General features: G+C 47.0%; 1 long non-coding RNA gene across 1 annotated transcript; it reads left to right on the top strand.

Moving 5' to 3' along the window:
* Positions 1-354: 354 nt before the first annotated feature.
* Positions 355-4,969, top strand: LOC139568345 (uncharacterized). The gene is made up of 3 exons (XR_011673583.1): positions 355-608; positions 893-975; positions 4,783-4,969. It is a non-coding gene; the product is annotated as an uncharacterized lncRNA (long non-coding RNA).
* The last annotated feature ends 6,016 nt before the right edge of the window (positions 4,970-10,985 follow it).

The following is a 10,985-nucleotide window of genomic DNA, read 5'->3' as shown; positions in this document are numbered from 1 at the left end:
CTTGGCCCCCCGTTTCTTGTAGTCCGCGATCAGCTCCTTGACGTTAAGGGAGAGGTTGTTGTCCTGGCACCACACTGCCAGGTCTCTGACCTTCTCCTTGTAGGCTGTCTCATTGTCATCGGTGATCAGGCCTAACACTGTCGTGTTGTGGGCAAGCTTAATGAGGGTGTTGGAGTCGTGCACAGTCAAGCAGTTGTGGGTGAACAGGGATTACAGGACGGTACTAAGGACGTACTCCTGAGGGGCCCACGTGTTGAGGGTCAGTGTGGCGAATGTGTTGTTGCCTACCCTCACCACCTGTGGGAGGGCTGTGTTCTAAAATGCATACAAAGGGGGTACGGAAGTCAACTGTCACTTTTCAAGTGCTATTCCCAAACATAGGAACGCAAAAAGGCAAGTATGTACTAAGCTTACCGGAAGTTCTATAAGCTACTCGGGAGAACTGGAAAACAAAGCACGCACGGCAGCATACATTTTTCGTTCCCTTTGATGGGGAAGCTATCCCATGACACCTTGCGACACAGCGAAAATTCCCAAAACTTCTGTATCAATGGCAGACTGAAGACACTTTTGGGAGAAAATATTCCTGAGGAATAATGAATAACTTTGTAAGTATTATGTTGATTTAATCACCAAATTATGTTCAGCAAATTACTTTCATATTGAATTCAAATGTTAAGTCACTGCTGTGTATCAGCCCGCTAGCCAAGCAAAGTTAGCTCGTCAGATCCGATGGCTAGCTAGCTAGCTATCTAGCAGGCGATTTCGTCCTAGTTATCAGCTGTTTAGGAGTGAACAACTAAATGAACTAAACATAAAATCAGCAATGTCGACAGTTTTTTCATCCTGAATTGGTGAACTTGCTAGCCAGCTAATTTAAATTTGTTTTCAGGGACAAATGGTAACTGATGCATTCATTTCACTCAATGTCATTGGCGTGGTAGGACAAAATAGTCGTGCCCGACTGGTTTGGAGGTAAGACATTTTAACATCTGATTAAAAACATAGGAAATGCAGCTAGCTGTGTTGTGTTTAATCTCGGCTTACTAGCCAGCCAAGTTATTTGTGCATTCTTACATGATCAGTCAATACATGCATGCAGTGTATGTTTACCTAACGTTTCTTCTTGTCACTTTCCCCTCCCCTCGGTTTCAACATTGCATATAAATAATGAAATTCTCAATTTAAAGTAAATTAGTGACAACTTGATCAAGCCTATGAATATGCAAAACTGTTTACTAAAGCATTGTAAATTACCAAAGGTAGGTGTGGTTCTCAACAACTTGAACCAACACTGAAATGTGCAGTGAGGATCATTTCTCCTCCCTCCAGAGTTCCTCTGTGTTCCTCTGATGGGAGAACCTTCTAGAAGGACAACCATCTCTGCAGCACTCCACCAATCAGACCTTTATGGTAGAGTGGCCAGTCAGAAGCCACTCCTCAGTAAAAGGCACATGACAGTCCACTTGGAGTTTGCCGCCTAAAGGACTCTCAGATCATGAGAAACAAGATTCTCTGGCCTGAATGCCAACCGTCACTTCTGGAGGAAACCAGGCACCGCTCATCACCTGGCCAATAACATCTCTATGGTGAAGCATGGTGGTGGCAGCATCATGCTGTGGGGATGTTTCTCAGTGGCAGAGACTGGGAGACTAGTCAGGATCGAGGGAAAATGAATGTAGCAAAGTACAGAGAGATTCTTGATGAAAACCTGCTCCAGAGCACTCAGGACCTCAGACTGGGGTGAAGGTTCACCTTCCAACAGGACAACGACCCTAAGCACACAGCCAAGACAATGCAGGAGTGGCTTCGGGACAAGTATCTGAATGTCTTTGAGTGGCCCAGCCATAGCCCGGTCTTGAACCCGATCAAACATCTCTGGAGAGACGTGAAAATAGCTGTGCAGCAACGTTCCCCAAAAACCTGACAGAGCTTGAGAGGATCTCAAGAATGGGAGAACGAGGAATGGGAGAAACTCCACAAATACAGGTGTACCAAGCTTGTAGCGTCATACCCAAGAAGACTCAAGGCTGTAATCGCTGCCAAAGGTGCTTCAACGACGTACTGTGTAAAGGGTCTGAATACTTATGTAAATGTGATTTTTCAGTTGTTTTTTTAAATGTGCAAACATTTCTAAAATCCTGTTTTTGCTTTGTCATTATGGGTTATTGTGTGTAGATTGATGAAGAAAAAAACTATTTCATCAATTTTAGAATAAGTCTGTAATGTTTCAAAATTTGAAAAAGTGAAAGGGTCTGAATATTTTCTGAATGCACTGTATTATCTGTTTGATATGCATGCATATAATTAAATTGGACATTCTCCTTTATGCTATGCTAGTGTTTGTTTTGTATCCAATGCATTAGGCTTACATTAGGATGAAGTAGTCTAGGCCTTCTAATCAAGTTGACATGCCAGCAGGTCAGCGCATGCTCTGTAGCTATTCCGTCTGGCCCTGTGACCGTACATTCATATGTTTAAAGGTCTTACTCACATCGGCTACGGAGAGCGTGATCACACAGTCATCCGGAATTGCTGGTAGTCTATTGCATGGTTCAGTGTTGCTTGCCTCGAAGTGAGCATAGAAGGTACTTAGCTCGTCTGGTAAGGTCACGTCACTGGACAGCTCGCGGCTGGGTTTCCTTTGGTAATCTGTGATAGTTTGCAAGCCCTGCCACATCCGACTACCATCAGAACCAGTGTTATAGGATTAGATCTTGGTCCTGTATTAATGCTTTGCCTGTTTGATTGTCCATCGGAGTGCGTAGTGGGATTTCTTATCTGCTTCCGGATCAGTGTCCTGCTCCATTTCAAGCAGCAGCTCTAGCCTTTAGTTCAGTGCGTATGTTTCCTGTAATCCGTGATTCTTGTTGGGATATGTACAGTTGAAGTCGTAAGTTTACATACACTTAGGTTGGAGTCATTAAAACTCGTTTTTCAACCACTCCACAAATGTCTTGTTAACAAACTATAGTTTTGGCAAGTCGGTTAGGACATCTACTTTGTGCATGACACAAGTAATTTTTCCAACAATTGTTTACATACAGATTATTTCAGCTATAATTCAATGTATCACAATTCCAGTGGGTCAGAAGTTTACATACACTAAGTTGACTGTGCCTTGAAACAGCTTGGAATATTCCAGAAAATTATGTCATGGCTTTGGAAGCTTCTGATAGGCTAATTTACATCATTTCAGTCCATTGGAGGTGTACCTGTGGATGTATTTCAAGGCCTACCTTCAAACTCAGTGCCTCTTTGCTTGACATCATGGGAAAATCAAAAGAAATCAGCCAAGACCTCAGAAAAACAATTGTAGACCTCCACAAGTCTGGTTCATACTTGGGAGCAATTTCCAAACACCTGAAGGTACCACGTTCATCTGTACAAACAATAGTACGCAAGTATGAACACCATGGGACCATGCAGCCGTCATACCGCTCAGGAAGGAGACGCGTTCTGTCTCCTAGAGATGAACTTACTTTGGAAAGTGCAAATCAATCCCAGAACAACAGCAAAGGACCTTGTGAAGATGCTGGAGGAAACAGGTACAAAAGTATCTATATCCAAAGTAAAACTCGTCCTACATAAACGTAACCTGAAAGGCCGCTCAGCAAGGAAGAAGCCACTGCTCCAAAACCGCCTTAAAAAAGCCAGTCTACGGTTTGCAACTGCACATGGGGACAAAGATCATACTTTTCGAGAAACGTCCTCTGGTCTGATGAAACAAAAATAGAACTGTTTGGCCATAATGACCATCGTTATGTTTGGAGTTAAAAGGGGGAGCTTGCAAGCCGAAGAACACCAGCATCATTTTATTTTCCACCATAATTTGCAAATAAATTCATTAAAAATCCTATAATGTGATTTTCTGGAATTTATTTTCTCATTTTGTCTGTCATAGTTGAAGTGTACCTATGACGAAAATTACAGGCCTCTCTCATCTTTTTAAGTAGGAGAACTTGCACAATTGGTGGCTGACTAAATACTTTTTTGCCCCACTGTACCTGCTGGAGCGCGTGCTACGGGTGGGTGTTGCTATGGTGACCAGTGAGCTGTGATAAGGCGGAGCTTTTACCTAGCAAAGACGACCTGGAGATGACCTGGAGCCAGTGGGTTTGGCGACGAATATGTAGCTGGGTTTTCATAGCCGAGAATTCAGAGGTCAAAACAGCAGGTGCGGTAGGTAGAGAGGGAGAAGGGGGCGAGAGAGAGAGGGTGGAAACAGCAGGCCCCGGACAAGGTAACACATACAGTGAACCGGTCAGGGTTCCATAGCAGGCAGAACAGTAGAAACTGGATCAGCAGCATGACCAGGTGGACTGGGAACAGGGACTGCCGTAGTCCTGAGGCATGGTCCTAGGGCTCAGGTCCTCCAGGAGGGGAGAGAGTGAGAGGAGAATTAGAGGGGGCATACCTAAGATCACACAGGACACAGTTTATATTTATTTACCATGCATCCTCCAAAGACAGATAATGGCTTGATTAGAGGAATGGGATCAGAGTGGTGGTTGATGAAAAGTGTAGTGATGATCTTGTATAGGGCTAGTCTGGGAACCACCCTGAGTCATGCAGCCCCTGGACTTATCCTCCTTCACAATGTGTAGCACCCACTTGGGTGATTCATCAGCAGCTCTGGGCGCCAGAAAGCTCTCCACACACAGTTCAGATTCAGAGTAATAGCCAGTCATCCTCACTATGAGCCCTCTGCCTCAGCACTGCATCCCTATACTGCATCTCCCATTCCTCTCAAGCTTAAAATTATGTCCTCCCCTCTTCCAGCCTCCCTACATGCCATCTTCCAGCACCCCCGCTGCGGTGCCCATGGAGTTGGGAGGAGCTGCACATAGGGAGCCTGTAGGAGGTGCCATCACGTGCACCATCTGTGGCCGCAGAGGGCACACTGCCAGTCGGTGCCATATCGGTCCCTCTGGGAGTCGAGGCAACAGGCAGGGCACTCTGGCGTCACCCCAGGTGAGTCTGCACCACACTCATCCAGAGTCCTCTGTTGACCACCTGTGTGTATCTGTTAGTTTCCCTGAGTTTTCCCCGCATTCCCAGCATAAGGCGCTCGTCGATTCAGGTGCAGCTGGGAATTTTATCGACAGAGCGTTAGCCCTTAGTTTAGGGATCCCCATTATTCCTGTAGTTAGACCTTTCCCGGTTCACGCTCTGGATAGTCGACCATTAGGGTCCGGGCTAATCATGGAAGCCACCATCTCCCTGGCCATGGAGATGCAGGGGGGTCACAAGGAGAAAATCAGTCTCTTCCTCATTGACTGTCCTGCGTTTCCCGTGGTACTAGGCCTCCCTGGTTGGCTCATCATAACCCCACTATTTCCTGGCTACAGAGGGCTCTCACGGGGTGGTCGCGAGAGTGCTCAGGGAGGTGTGTAGGGGTTTCCGTTGGTGCTACCACGGTGGAAAGTCCAGACCAGGTCTCCACCGTGCGCATCCCCCCAGAATATGCCGATTTGGCTCTCGCCTTCTGTAAAAAGAAGGCGACTCAATTACCACCTCATCGACGGGGGGATTGTGCGATAAATCTCCTGGCAGACGCTGCGCTTCCCAGGAGTCACGTGTATCCCCTGTCGCAAGCGGAGACGGTGGCTATGGAGACATATGTCTCTGAATCCCTGCGTCAGGGGTACATTCGGTCCTCCACTTCACCCGCCTCCTCAAGTTTCTTTTTTGTGAAGAAGAAGGATGGAGGTCTATGCCTGTGCATTGACTATAGAGGTCACAATCAAATCACGGTGAGGTACAGTTACCCGCTACCTCTTATCGCCCCGGCGATTGAGTCAATGCATGGGGCGCACTTCTTCACGAAGTTGGACCTCAGGAGTGCGTATAACCTGATGCGTATCCGGGAGGGAGACGAGTGGAAGACAACGTTTAGTACCACCTCAGGGCATTATGAGTACCTCGTCATGCCGTACGGGTTGATGAATAATCCATCAGTTTTCCAATCCTTTGTAGACGAGATTTTCAGGGACCTGCACGGGCAGGGTGTAGTGGTGTATATCGATGATATTCTAATATACTCTGCTACACGCGCCGAGCATGTGTCCCTGATGCGCAGGGTACTTGGACGACTGTTGGAGTATGACCTGTACGTCAAGGCTAAGAAATGCCTGTTCTTTCAGCAGGTCGTCTCCTTCCTAGGCTATCGCGTTTCCACATCAGGGGTGGAGATGGAGAGTGACCGCATTGCAGCTGTGCGTAATTGGCCGACTCCCACCACGGTAAAGGAGGTGCAGCGATTTTTAGGGTTTGCCAATTACTACCGGAGATTTATCCGGGGTTTTGGCCAGGTGGCTGCTCCCATTACTTCACTGCTGAAGGGGGGTCCCGTATGGTTGCAGTGGTCGGCTGAGGCGGAGAGGGCTTTTGGGCAGCTAAGAGATCTGTTTACTTCGGCTCCCGTGCTGGCCCATCCATAGTGGAGGTGGACGCGTACGAGGCTGGGATAGGAGCCGTGCTCTCACAGCGCTCGGGTACGCCACCGAAACTTCGCCCCTGTGCTTTCTTCTCGAAGAAGCTTAGCCCGGCGGAGCATAACTATGATGTGGGGGACCGGGAGCTGTTGGCTGTGGTTAAAGCGTTGAAGGCGTGGAGACATTGGCTTGAGGGGGGTAAACACCCTTTCCTCATCTGGATTGACCACCGCAACCTGGAGTACATCAGGGCAGCGAGGAGACTGAATCCTCGTCAGGCAAGGTGGGCCATGTTCTTTACCCGTTTTGTGTCCTACAGACCAGGTTCCCAGAATATGAAGGCAGACGCACTGTCCCCGGCTGTATGACACAGAGGAGCAGCCCATGGATCAGACTCCCATACTCCCGGCCTCTTGCCTGATAGCACTGGTCATGTGGGAGCTGGACGCGGACATTGAGCAGGCATTGCGTACAGAGCCCGCTCCCCTCCAGTGTCCCGTCGGGCGTATGTACACTCCGTCTGCTGTCCGTGACCAGTTGATCTATTGGGCCCACACGTCACCCTCCTCTGGTCATCCGGAGATTGGTCAGACGGTGCGCTGTCTGACTGGGAAGTACCGGTGGCCTACCTTGGCTAAGGACGTGAGGGTTTATGTTCCCTCCTGCTCGGTGTGTGCCCAGTGTAAGGCTCCGAGACACCTGCCCAGAGGTAAACTACACCCCTCACCCATTCCACAACGACCTTGGTCACACCTGTCGGTGGATTTTTTAACCGATCTTCCTCTTTCACAGGGAAACACTACGATCCTGGTCATTGTGGATCGTTTCTCTAAGTCCTGTCGTCTCCTCCTTCTGCCCGGTCTTCCTACGGCCCTACAGACTGCGGAAGCCCTGTTTACTCACGTCTTCCGGCACTACGGGGTGCCTGAGGATATAGTGTCTGATCGGGGTCCCCAGTTCACGTCGAGAGTATGGAAGGCGTTCATGGAACGTCTGGGGGTCTCGGTCAGCCTCACCTCAGGTTTTCACCCCGAGAGTAACGGGCAGGTAGAGAGAGTCAACCAGGATGTGGGCAGGTTTCTGCAGTCCTATTGCCAGGACCGGCTGAGGGAGTGGGCGGCATGCCCTGGGCCGAGATGGCGCAGAACTCGCTTTGCCACTCCTCCACTAACCTCTCCCCCTTTCAGTGCGTATTGGGGTACTAGCCGGTTCTGGCGACGTGGCATCAGGGTGAGACCGAGGCTCCTGCGGTGGACGACTGGTTCAGGCGCGTGGAGAAGACATGGGAGGCCGCCCATGTTCACCGTCAGCAAGCCGCGCTTCGCCAAAAGTCCAGCGCGTACCGTCACCGCAGTGAGACCCCGGTGTTTGCACCGGGAGACTGGGTCTGGCTCTCGACCCGAAACCTGCCCCTCCGCCTACCCTGCCGGATCCTGGGTCAGCGGTTTGTGGGGCCATTCAAAGTCCTGAGGAGGGTGAATGAGGTGTGTTACAGATTACAGCTTCCCTCTGATTACCGTATTAACCCCTCGTTCCATGTGTCTCTCCTCAGGCCGGTGGTGGCTGGTCCGCTCCAGGAATCTGAGGTGCGGGGGGTTCCTCCGCCCCCTCTGGACATTGAGGGGGCCCCGGCGTACTCCGTTTGTTCCATCCTGGATTCGAGGCGTCGGGCAGGGGCATAACATTATGCATAACATTATTCAGTTTTTAAATTAATACATCCTTGTCGACTACACCATTTCCCCCATATGAATAGGGCAACGTAAGTATCTTTGCTAACACTCTGCAGTCACCACCAGACTAGCTAGCTATGTAAATAACTAATTCTGTGAACCATTGGTGTATTAAAAGGAGCAGAGAGCATGTGAGCAGTGGCAGCAGCAGGAATATCTCACAGAAGGTGGCTTGGTTGTTGCGTAGTGGTGCTTGCAATAATTCAACAATATATTATTAGACAAGCAGTAGCAAGTCTTTACCCGTTTAGGAAAAAAGCATTTCATGTATTCGGTAATGTTACACTTATCCACATTTACCAGAGGGTTCAAATTGCAATGAGTTAGATGCCAGACAGCGTTGTCAGCATAGGCTTACCAAACACATAGACTTCACAGTTTAATGAGAAGGCTATGAATAGAATCCACAGTGGCGGGAGAGGTTGGAATGAAGGCCCAACAGTCAGTCAACACAGACTAGATACATGGTGTCAGAAGGCAGTTTTTGGAGCAGTGAACAGTTACCCACTCTGTAAGCTTACATTAGTTGCAGGCTAGATGGGATACAGCTTTAAGTTTTAACATTTTGCATTTTAGCTAACCCTAACCCTTGGCCACTAGCTTCTTAATGTTTTGCTACACTGTACCTAATGAACACAACCCTGATTCTGATCCAACAAGTTGAGTACAACATTATTTAGATGATTGCGATATTAAAGTTGACTGTTATTATGACTGTTTGAAATGTTATGACTTTTTGGTTCATAAATTGCTGGACTATAAAGCAGGGGCTCCTATCATCAGGTCTTCAGTCATCCCAGATATAACAGCTGCCATAGAGATCAAGGCTATTACCAAAGCAGCAGTTAAACTGGACAACTTTCCATTCAACACTTTCTATTCAACTCATTCACCGGCAGACAGGAACACTTCCCATTTTCCCCATGATTTAAATCAGTCTTCCAATTGTGCGACTGGATGTGAAGGGTTTAACTTCTAAACAGTGATCTTTGATGGGGTCATCTAGTGGATTGGGCTGTCACGTGTCTTTTCTGTTCCAAAAGGCTTGGCTAGGATGAGTCCCCTGCTCTCCCAGAGACGCTTGTGTTCCAACAGCTGCAGCTGAAGGGAGGGTGTGGGATTCCCAGTTTTATTGATGTTCTCTGTTATGGACTTGACTTATATTGTCATTGACTGGTTCTTCCTGCGATCTCTGTTGTTTTTACATTTGAAAGTCTAAAAATAAAGCTGTCAAAAAGAAGCAGGTATTTGACTGGTCTATTTACTAATGGCCATATCAGTTATAAGTCTGTTTCGTATATGGTCACATCCTCTGGTGTACGGCTCAAATGGCATCAGATCTGCCAATAAAGCAATGCCAAATTACCTTAGATATATTTCTGTGGAAGCTGGATGTATTTCTGATATACACATTTCTGAACATGGCCATATTGGGCGTGTAAATGATCTGTTGCTTTGGTACACTTCTTGTAACTTTGCCATCGACTGTATGGGATAACATTTTTGTTTCAAGAACAGCTCAGCAGGTATCATGAAGCAATCCCAGAGGGTCATAAAGCCAATTGACTTCAGGCTGCATGTATTTCTGACACGCAGTTTCATATCATGGCCATGGTTGGAGGTCACTGAAAGGGGGTAATAATTGGAATAATTTGGACTAAAGATCTGTACAGTTTTCTGTAAAACCCAACAGCTCCCCATTTGATCCAAGTGTTTCTCCTTGTAAATGTATTCGATTAATATTACATTTAGCCCTCCATTGACTTCACACTGCATGCTGAAAGGTGAACACCTCATACCTATACTGTGGACCACAGAGAGATCTGATACAGTCCAGCACATTATTCTGACCTTATTAGTCAACCATAAGGTCCTCACATTGCTGACACCGTAATAGATTTTCAGCGAGATCTGTGACCTGGAAAATAACCGAGCCAAGATAGGTTGTGAGGATCCTTGCCACAAGCATCTGACCTTTCATGTCCAGATTTAGATTTTTACTGGCTGTGACATTTTAATGGATTGATTCATGTAACAAGAAATGCTGACTTGAGCCAAGGCTCTGAGGTAATAAGCATACTGATCGTTTAAAGCACCCTTAAAATGTATTGGATCAAGAGTTACTATTCGATTCCCCCATGGGCCAATATGTACAAAACAGTTTTATAACGACAGTTTACTCAACTGCTTAATGACATCTGGCAGTTAATAACAGTATACCAGGGGCCTGCAACTCTTGTTCTGGACAGCCCATCCACATGGTTTGCAGGCTCTTGTTCCACCCCAGCACTAACTCATCGGGTTCAGCTAAATCAATAAGTTGTGAAGGGTCATCCCACTGGGCACACCACGTCATTTCAACGTGGATAATTGGGTAATATTTGGTTGAGATGTTAATCAATGAGATTACAACCTATATTCACCCACTCATAAAGACAGCCAAAAGATAGTTGAATTTCCAATGTGTGATCATTATGCTTAAAGCATAACCAAATTCCAATGAAAAAATGATATCAGATTTTTGGTTTAATGTCACCCAAATGTCTATCACTGCACTTTCAATCAAAGTTCAAATTTGGTTTATTTCCCGGAGGGTAACTTCTGCCCAGAGCAAGTTTGGAGCTCATGCCGGGTGTCCACGACAGGTCATATATCATGCAAGATCTTTGCACATTAAAATAACTTAATGTCATAAACATTTAGTCTGCATGGTGCTAATGTTCTCTCCAACCACAAACATGGCAAGTAAATATATTGTCTAATAACAGTGGCATCAGTGCCAGAATTAGGCTGCGTTGGCAGATATATCAAACAA

The sequence above is a fragment of the Salvelinus alpinus genome, chromosome 2 (assembly GCF_045679555.1).
Source record: "Salvelinus alpinus chromosome 2, SLU_Salpinus.1, whole genome shotgun sequence".
In the NCBI taxonomy this organism is placed as follows: domain Eukaryota; kingdom Metazoa; phylum Chordata; class Actinopteri; order Salmoniformes; family Salmonidae; genus Salvelinus; species Salvelinus alpinus.
Note: the sequence above shows the minus strand (reverse complement) of the source record. Positions and strands in the feature narration are given on the sequence as shown.